Genomic DNA, 9407 nt, shown 5'->3' with positions numbered 1-9407 from the left:
GAGACATTTTCATTGGTTATGTAAAGTGTTCACGAGCAGTCCAGTATTGTCGAGACAGTTTTATGTCTATCGTTCCGGAGGATGCATGCACTGTGTAACTCTCCTGTGCCCTCTCCACCCCAACATTCCTGGCTACTGTGTCACACGGGCTGCTACAAGAATGTATGTCATTGCCTTGGTCCTTAGAAGACTACCTTTGTATTAGAGTTAAGAGTAGGATGGCTTGAAACATTACCAGTACCACCAATAAATTAGTATATAACTGGCAGTGAGCAAATAAACACAAGTTATTATTCTGTAGCATTGAATAAGGGCCTTGAAGACACTTAAGTGCAATAATACATCAGAGCTGGAATAAATTTGAAATAGTTTGTGCCCATTGCTGTCCCTTGAGGCTGGAAAGCCTGACACTTAGAGGGGAGGTGTTTAAGGTCACAGAGTAAGCTAGGAGAGCATCTAGGATTGGACTATATGCCTGGACATCTAATACCAAAGTGAATTGGTGCAAGCCAGGGATTCTTTGAAATCCTGAGGTTTGAAGGAAACCTGGGTGATGGGCTCTACCTGAGCTGAGCCCATCTTCCTCAGACATTCCCTTCCATCAGAAGCCAGGAGAGGTAGGAGGCCTGCTCCTCCCACATAATGACAGAGCTGCTCCTCAGTTCCCCTTCACTAATTTGTACCTGTATCTTTCTTCTTACATAACTAACCACTGTGTATTCTTTCTAGGTAGGTTTAGTGGGGATCCAAGCTACTCCTAAGGGCAATTCAGGCCGCATTGCTTCTTTAGTTGCTGCTCTTGGCCCTATATCATCCCACCTGAAACTCCAGGGAAGTCTAGTCTAGAAGTAATACTAGGTGACCCAGACTCAACCTCCCAGCCTGGATCAAGCCTGCATTCTTAAAGTTAGCAGCTCTTTGTTTCCACACAGCTCCCTCGTCCCCCAACCCCAACCTGTGTTTCCTCTTTTAGTCTTGCTGGCCTAAGCAAAGGGGATGGCCATCCTTGGTATTCCTTCCCTTAACTTTTCTGGAGAGATTTTTGGAACTTTAATGTCATTTCAACCATGTAGAAAAATAACATAGAAAGGAGAGAGAAAGGAAAACACCAAGGCCAGAAGATTTGGATCCATTCCTTACTCTGCCACCAAGTATCTCAAAGTCTCCCAGCCAAAGCCTCCATCAATCTGCCATTACACAACCAACATTGTTTTTTTTTTCCACCATCAGCATGAGGAATTGTTGGTGAAATGCATCTGTAAAATCTTGTAAAAAACATTTCAGACATCCTCAAAAATGCAGGTAGGCCTGAGAAATGTAAACTGAGGACAAACTTTGAAGTTCTTAGAGTCTGAGTTGGGGAAGAACTGTATGTGGCTAAGAGTCTTCCCTCCCTAACGGTCCCTGCCTAGCCATTTCTGGTTCACTTGGGTCAGTTATTTGTAGGTTTTTATTACACATACACATAAGAAAAAGACATGCTGTGTCACCTTTAACAATAGTGACACCACACTTGGCAGAGCTTGGGTGCCATTCTCTGGAGATATCTGTAATACACAAATAGAACTGAGTTAGCTAATATTGACTGCTAGCCAACTAGAACACTAAACTACAGTTTACTAATCCATTTTCTTGTTGGAAACGCATAATTCATTTCTGCTATTTAGCTATCTTAAGCAAGCTACAATGACAATCATACACAAAAATTCAAGAGATTATTTTCATGTAAAAATCCAGAGGGAGAACTGCTGAGTTATGGGATGTGGACTTCTCCATTCGACTGTTCTCAGAACAGACATCAAAACTTTGCAAAGTACTTAGAAAAAAGGTCGCCAAAGTCCTCTTTGAAATAATCAGATTATTTAACTCTCTCCTGAGTAAGTGCCTCTCCTCACATTCTATCAACCCTTAGTGATTTGGGCTTATCTATTTTTGATGGTATAGTGGGCGTGAGTTTGTACCTCATTGTGTAAGGGTTGGCATTTCCATGTGTTCTTTGAGAGCTGGGCCTTCAAATTTGACCTATTGGTCATTCCATTTCCTGCCTTTAAGAATTATCACGTTTCTCATTTTTCTGATGGGATTGTTTTAATTTTTAAGTGATTGTACAGGTTTATCTGGACTCATACCCATGGTACTAATTCTTTCGTGGTGATATGTTTACAAACAACTTTTCTAGTTGGCCAGTATTTTGTACCTTCCTTTTGCATATTTTGTCATGTTAAAGTTTTATTTTCCCCTTCATGAGGCTGTAATGCAAAAAATAATGATGTATATTTATGGAAAGTAATATGGTGTCTTGGCATATGTACTAGAAAATGATTGAGTCTAACTAGTTAGCATATTTACTACACCCATAGTGTGTGTGATGAGTCCCAAGGATACATAATTTCTTGCTAAGTACAGTCATCATGCTTCCCACCAGGCCTCCAGTAAGGACTTCCCTCTGCTCTAACTGAAGCTTTCCTCCATGTAGCCAGCATCTTCTTATTCCACACCACTCCTCAGCCCCGGAAACCACCTCAGTTTCTGATGCTATACGCTTGACTTTCTGAACTTTCACATTACTGTAGTATTTGATTCCTGGTTGTAAATCTTATACCTCGCTGAAGATATTCTTTTTTTTTTTTTATTAACTTGAGTATTTCTTATATACATTTCAAGTGTTATTCCCTTTCCCGGTTTCCGGGCAAACATCCCCCTCCCCCCTCGCCTTCCTTATCGGTGTTCCCCTCCCAGCCCTCCCCCCATTGCCGCCCTCCCCCCAACAGTCTAGTTCACTGGGGGTTCAGTCTTAGCAGGACCCAGGGCTTCCCCTTCCACTGGTGCTCTTACTAGGATATTCATTGCTACCTATGAGGTCAGAGTCCAGGGTCAGTCCATGTATAGTCTTTAGGTAGTGGCTTAGTCCCTGGAAGCTCTGGTTGCTTGGCATTGTTGTTCATATGGGGTCTCGAGCCCCTTCAAGCTCTTCCAGTTCTTTCTCTGATTCCTTCAACGGGGGTTCTATTCTCAGTTCAGTGGTTTGCTGCTGGCATTCGCCTCTGTATTTGCTGTATTCTGGCTGTGTCTCTCAGGAGCGATCTACATCCGGCTCCTGTCGGTCTGCACTTCTTTGCTTCATCCATCTTGTCTAATTGGGTGGCTGTATATGTATGGGCCACATGTGGGGCAGGCTCTGAATGGGTGTTCCTTCAGTCTCTGTTTTAATCTTTGCCTCTCTCTTCCCTGCCAAGAGTATTCTTGTTCCCCTTTTAAAGAAGGAGTGAAGCATTCACATTTTGATCATCCGTCTTGAGTTTCATTTGTTCTAGGCATCTAGGGTAATTCAAGCATTTGGGCTAATAGCCACTTATCAATGAGTGCATACCATGTATGTCTTTCTGTGATTGGGTTAGCTCACTCAGAATGATATTTTCCAGTTCCAACCATTAGCCTACGAATTTCATAAAGTCGTTGTTTTTGATAGCTGAGTAATATTCCATTGTGTAGATGTACCACATTTTCTGTATCCATTCCTCTCTTGAATGGCATCTGGGTTCTTTCCAGCTTCTGGCTATTATAAATAAGGCATGCATAGTGGAGCATGTGTCTTTTTTATATGTTGGGGCATCTTTTGGGTATATGCCCAAGAGAGGTATAGCTGGATCCTCAGGCAGTTCAATGTCCAATTTTCTGAAGAACCTCCAGACTGATTTCCAGAATGGTTGTACCAGTCTGCAATCCCACCAACAATGGAGGAGTGTTCCTCTTTCTCCGCATCCTCGCCAGCATCTGCTGTCACCTGAGTTTTTGATCTTAGCCATTCTCACTGGTGTGAGGTGAAATCTCAGGGTTGTTTTGATTTGCATTTCCCTTATGACTAAAGATGTTGAACATTTCTTTAGGTGTTTCTCAGCCATTCGGCATTCCTCAGCTGTGAATTCTTTGTTTAGCTCTGAACCCCATTTTTTAATAGGGTTATTTGTCTCCCTGCGGTCTAACTTCTTGAGTTCTTTGTATATTTTGGATATAAGGCCCGCTGAAGATATTCTTAAAAAAAGAGTTCATGTTTGTGAAAATATGGGGCTCAGCAAGTGTCCCTTTGGACATGTCTTAAAATTTTCTTTAAGCAGGACATGTGCTACATGCACTACCCAGTCTCCTGTTGTGTTCTAAGCTTCCAGAACATGAGAGTGATATCAGTTTAAACCATATATATATATATATATATATATATATATATATATATATATGTATATATATATTTATATATATATGACAGAAAACTTTAGAATTCATGTTTCACCCAGCTTCCTGATTTGGGTCCAGTCTGCTGATCCAAATTACAACATCATCGCTTCAGGTACCTCACACTCTCTTTACTGTTTCCAAAGTCTGAGGGCCACAGTGCTCGTCCCTCGACCTCTGTTCCCTCATTTTGTCTTCTTCCCCCACCTCACATGCTTCCATTTTAATTTTTAAATCTCAGACTTGAAATCAACTGTCTAGTTTTTGCCTCTGTGAACATCTGGCCTCGGTTAAAACCTTGCCACCCTGTAAATCATTATCTAGATGGCAGCCAAATGTTTCTAAAGAGCTGATGAAACCAATCACACCATTCAGCTGCTTAAAACTCTGTTCTGAACTCTCGAGGGCTTCCAAGTAAAGCCACAAACTCGAAACTAGAATGCACGGTCACTGTCATGGCTTTGGTTTTTTTTATCTCTTTCTATTTCACCCCCACAATGCCTTCAGATGAACAATCTCTCAAATATTCTAATTTTTAAGAATCTATTGAAGTCACCCCAGATATCTTACTTGTCATAAAAAAATTATAATCTGACTTTAAAATCCAGTGCATTCTCATGGCATGGAAGATCCCCCCGTCTTTTCTGGTGCTAACACTGTTTCTCTTCATGTTTAACACACAGGTAGACTGGGTGCCAGTCGGCCCAAGATTCTACTTTTAAATGATGTGGGAATTACTTTCATTTGAAACATTTCACCTAACAGTATAATAGGGCTGGGGGTGGGTGGAGGTAAAAGTGTTCACTGTACAAGAATCAGGATGAGAGTTCAAATCCCAGTACCTACATAAAACGCCAGGCATGGCAGGATGTGCCAGTAACCTGTGTACAATGTCCGGATGAATTACTGGAGCTGGAAGGCTACCAGGCCAGCTCCAAGTTTACGGAAAGGTACTATATCAAAGGAATAAAGCAGAGAGTAAACAGAACGGGGCATCTAGAATCCTCCTCTGTCCTCAAGTGTGCATATGAGTGCACACACAATAAATTAATAAATAAAATATGTACTATGTATTCCTAGCTTGCTTTTGGTCATTTGATTTCAACACAGTGATAGTAACCCTGAGTAAGACACACAGTCAGGAACAAAGCTGAACCAAATCCTGATGCTGACAGTTTCCATGATGCTACGACAACGCCTTTTACAATAATCTCAATTCAATTCTGAAAAGCCTATATGAGCTTTCGTTTTCCACGTTTCATATACAGATTAATGTCATAAAAGAATGAGTTTTCTCATGCATTTATTCCCTACCTGCTCATAAAAACCAACTGTTTATGATAGAAAAAAATTGAAAGCAAAAACATCAAGGATAGAGCTCTCAGGAAAGCCCACCTGACATAACAGAACAATGTTGGTTTTCATATGGACAATTTAAAATATAAGAAAACAGATGTGGCCATGTAGGGAGAATCGGCTGGCATTTGTAACTTCTGTTTACAATACCAAAATGTATTTTTTGAGCTACTTTGATAAAGAAGGTTCCCTGGAAGAAATTATATCAGTTCTGGACTCTTTAGGAAGGTTGGAGAGCCGCGAGTGCTCGGCACCTAACTAGGAAACACTGGAGCAGCACTGTGCATCAACACAGAGGACAATCTAGTCCCATAGACAGCACAAGCACAGGAACCAGAGCTCACACTGCAGTGTCTGGGGAAAGCACTAGAGGTGGCATTCACCTTCATCTCTTCAAAACTCAGACAAGCTACTATCTATTCAGCTAGCAAACAGACCACAGATGCCAATCCAGACAATGACTCACGACAAACTACCAGTCAAAATCAAAAGAGAAAGGAACACTTTTCACGTAGAAGTAGATTTAAGGACTTTACGGCCACAAAAACCAGCTCTACAGAGGAAAGTATATTTTGATTTGAAGAGAATATTAGACACATCCAAGAAGTCACAGGGACTGTATAGTCCCAGGAATATTTAACATAAAGAGGTCTAAGAAGAGAATACAACCATAACAAAATACCAGGAATTAATGAACATTCAGTAAGAACTCTCAATATTAATCATCTCAATTTCCACAACAAAAAGATGACTAAGGATTAGTAAAATGGATTCCTCTTGTTTGCTGCCTACCCCTAAGAAACACGTTTTACCAAGAATGGTACACACCGTCTTAGGGTAGAAACATGGAAAACGATCCTCCAATCAAATGGAACAAAGAAAGAAGCAGGCATAGGTGCCTGATATCCTACCAAATGGATTTCAAAGCAAAATTAATCAGAAGAGATAGGGAAGAAGATTTCATACTTATTGAAGGAAAATTCACTGAAAGGATGTTATAATTCTAAACATTTATGCACCAAATGCAAGGCATTGGAGTTTCATAAAACAAATATATCTAAAATAACAAAATAACTCTACAGAGCAACTATGGGTGACTTCAATACCCCACTATTATCAACAGAGAGCTCATGCAGACAAAAACCAAATAGAGAAACTCCTGTGCTAAATGATGTCACAGCATTGATAAAAATGGACCAAACAGACAACTACAGAATATTCCACTTGTCTTAGGGTTTTACTGTCAGGAGCAGACACCATGACCAAGGCAAGTCTTACAAAAGACAACATTTAGTTGGGGCTGGCTTACAGGTTTAGAGGTTCAGTCCATTACCATCAAGGTAGGAGCATGACAGTGTCTAGGCAGGCATGGTGCAGGAGGAGCTGAGAGTTCTACATCTTCATCTGAAGGCTGCTAGCAGAAGACTGACTTCCAGGCAGCTAGGATGAGGGTCTTATGCCCATGCCCACAGTGACACACCTATTGCAAGAAGGCTACACCTCCTAATAATGCCACTCCTTGGACCAAGCATATACAAACCATCACACTCAAACATTAAAAAGTACACTTTCTTCTCATAAACCCACAGAACTTTCTCCAAAGCTAAGCACATTATTAGGATACAAGGGAAGTCTCAACAAATTTAGGAATAGTGAAGTATCATCTTGTGTATTCTCTCACCACAAAAGAATAAATCTGGAGGTCAACAGCAATGCAAAGAACAGAAAACACACACGATCATGGAAGAACAAAACTCAAAAAAAAAAAAAACCTTAAGTTCCTAGAATTGAGTGAAAATGAAAGCATAACACATCAAAATTTATGGGATGCGATTATGGCGGCCCTAAGAGGAAAGTTTATAACACCCAGTGCCTACGCCAAAAACCTGGAATGACTTCATTTTTATAACTTAATGCTGCACCTGAAGCAGGCTTTGAAACCTAAGAACAAACCACAGCTAAAAGGAGAAAATAGATGTAAATATAGTGTTTAAATCTTAGCTAAAGCCATGGGACAAGTGAAGAAAAGAAAGGGAATACAGATAGGGGAAGGAGTCAGAATAGCTTTATTTGCAGATAACTCTCTCTGTAAAAGACTCATAAAGAGCCCAACGCTCCCACATCCTAATCTAATAAATGTATTCTGCATAGTAGCGGGATACAAAATCAACGCACAAACATCAACAGCCTTCCCAGAAACCAATGACAAACATGCCAAGAAAGAAACTGGGTAAGCGATCTTAATTCACGAGGGCCTCAAAATGTATCTTGGAATAACTCAAGTAAAGACTTACACAATGAAAATGTTTAGACACTGGAAAAAAAATTGAAGAGGATTCCAGACAGGAAGACCGTCCGTGCTCAGCGATTAGCAGAAATAATATTGCGAGAATGGATCAGCCTACCACGAGCAATCCACAGATTCAACACAATTACAACTCAAGGCTTCCCACAAATTGGAAAAAAATTTAAATGTGTATGGAAATGTGAAAGGCCCAGAATATTCAAACAATTTGAAACTTTAAATAAATGAATAGAAACCTACCGGAGGTGTCACCAACCCCAATTTCAAGTTATGCTACAGAGGTAGAGCAGTAACAACACCCCAGTACTGGTGTCAGACCCAGAGGTCAATGAAATAGAACTGAAGACAGAGGCATACTACCATCTGATTTTTGATAAAGGAATTATAAAATTATAATACACAGCAACTATAACCATCTGTCTATATAAGGCTGTGTTCAAACCAATCGTGAAAGTCTGGTTTATATCAGCAGTCACCAAATTAATATTTGCTGAGTGAATACTATATTAAGAAACTGGGTAAAGTAAGTATCATAATGCTTTGCAGAAAAAAGCAACCTACAATAAAATCTCATAAGTACTAAAATGACAGGTATCAGGAAAATATTTAAGAAACATGCCAGAGTAAATACAGTTAGCTCAGGCTTTCTCTTGGAAAGTGATAGCTAACCTGAGGGATGTTAGAGGTAATATGACAGTCATGTGATGAGATAGGGAAGACTGCCCTTAGCAGAAGTAAGTAGCAAGAAAATGCAACTTAAGGGGAATGAAGGAACACACTAGAACTGGAATACTCATAGGAAATGGCACACTGCAGCTACTCGAAATGTACATCGTATCGTGGAGTCATGTGTCATGTAGGGAGTGTGTCCACATCACTTAAGATTCAGTTCAAGCATGCAGTGTTTCAGTTCTGTGCTGAAGAAATGGGATAGCAATGAGTAAATTGTCTATTGACTGATTTATTGACTGATAAAAGCAGGGCACTCTCCTGGCCTAAAAATCAGTAAGATGCTGGAGAGAGCAAGATCTTTATCAGAGCAGTGCATTGTAAACTAATTAACTGACCCCACGAGAGGAGGATGTCATGCTGCAGGTAATTCTGTTCACTATTCATTGAGGGTCTCAGGTTCCCAGATAAGGATGAGACAAAATCTGATATCTACTGTGTCTTCTTCCAGTTCTATTGCCATCACTGGATATAGACATTGGGACTTCTGTTGTAAATCAAAGAGTCATGTATTAAAAATTTCAAACAACATATATCCTCCAAGCACTAGCCATTTGTTGCAAACAGCTCTCAAGAAAGGAAAAGAGGAATTTGTTCTGACACTAAAACAATGGAGTGAGAGAGAGAGAGAGAGAAAGAGAGAGAGAGAGTATGTATCTTTGCTTTCATTTGCATAGACTATGTATCCCAAGTTTCAGCAACCTTTTAGGGTGATTTTTGACTCTATGGTAATTCACTCACGTTGTTACTCTTAGAAACCCATCCATATAGTTCTGGCATAAGGAAA

At 40.2% G+C, this 9407-nt stretch overlaps 1 protein-coding gene across 3 annotated transcripts in view; it reads right to left on the bottom strand.

The window, feature by feature from the left end:
• The window catches only part of Htr4 (5-hydroxytryptamine receptor 4), a 185051-nt gene that overhangs the window by 133778 nt on the left and 41866 nt on the right, over nucleotides 1-9407 (bottom strand). The gene's annotated exons all lie outside the window — the stretch shown is intronic.

This window comes from Rattus norvegicus, chromosome 18, assembly GCF_036323735.1.
Source record: "Rattus norvegicus strain BN/NHsdMcwi chromosome 18, GRCr8, whole genome shotgun sequence".
Taxonomy (NCBI): domain Eukaryota; kingdom Metazoa; phylum Chordata; class Mammalia; order Rodentia; family Muridae; genus Rattus; species Rattus norvegicus.
This window is presented reverse-complemented; position numbering and strand designations above follow the sequence as displayed.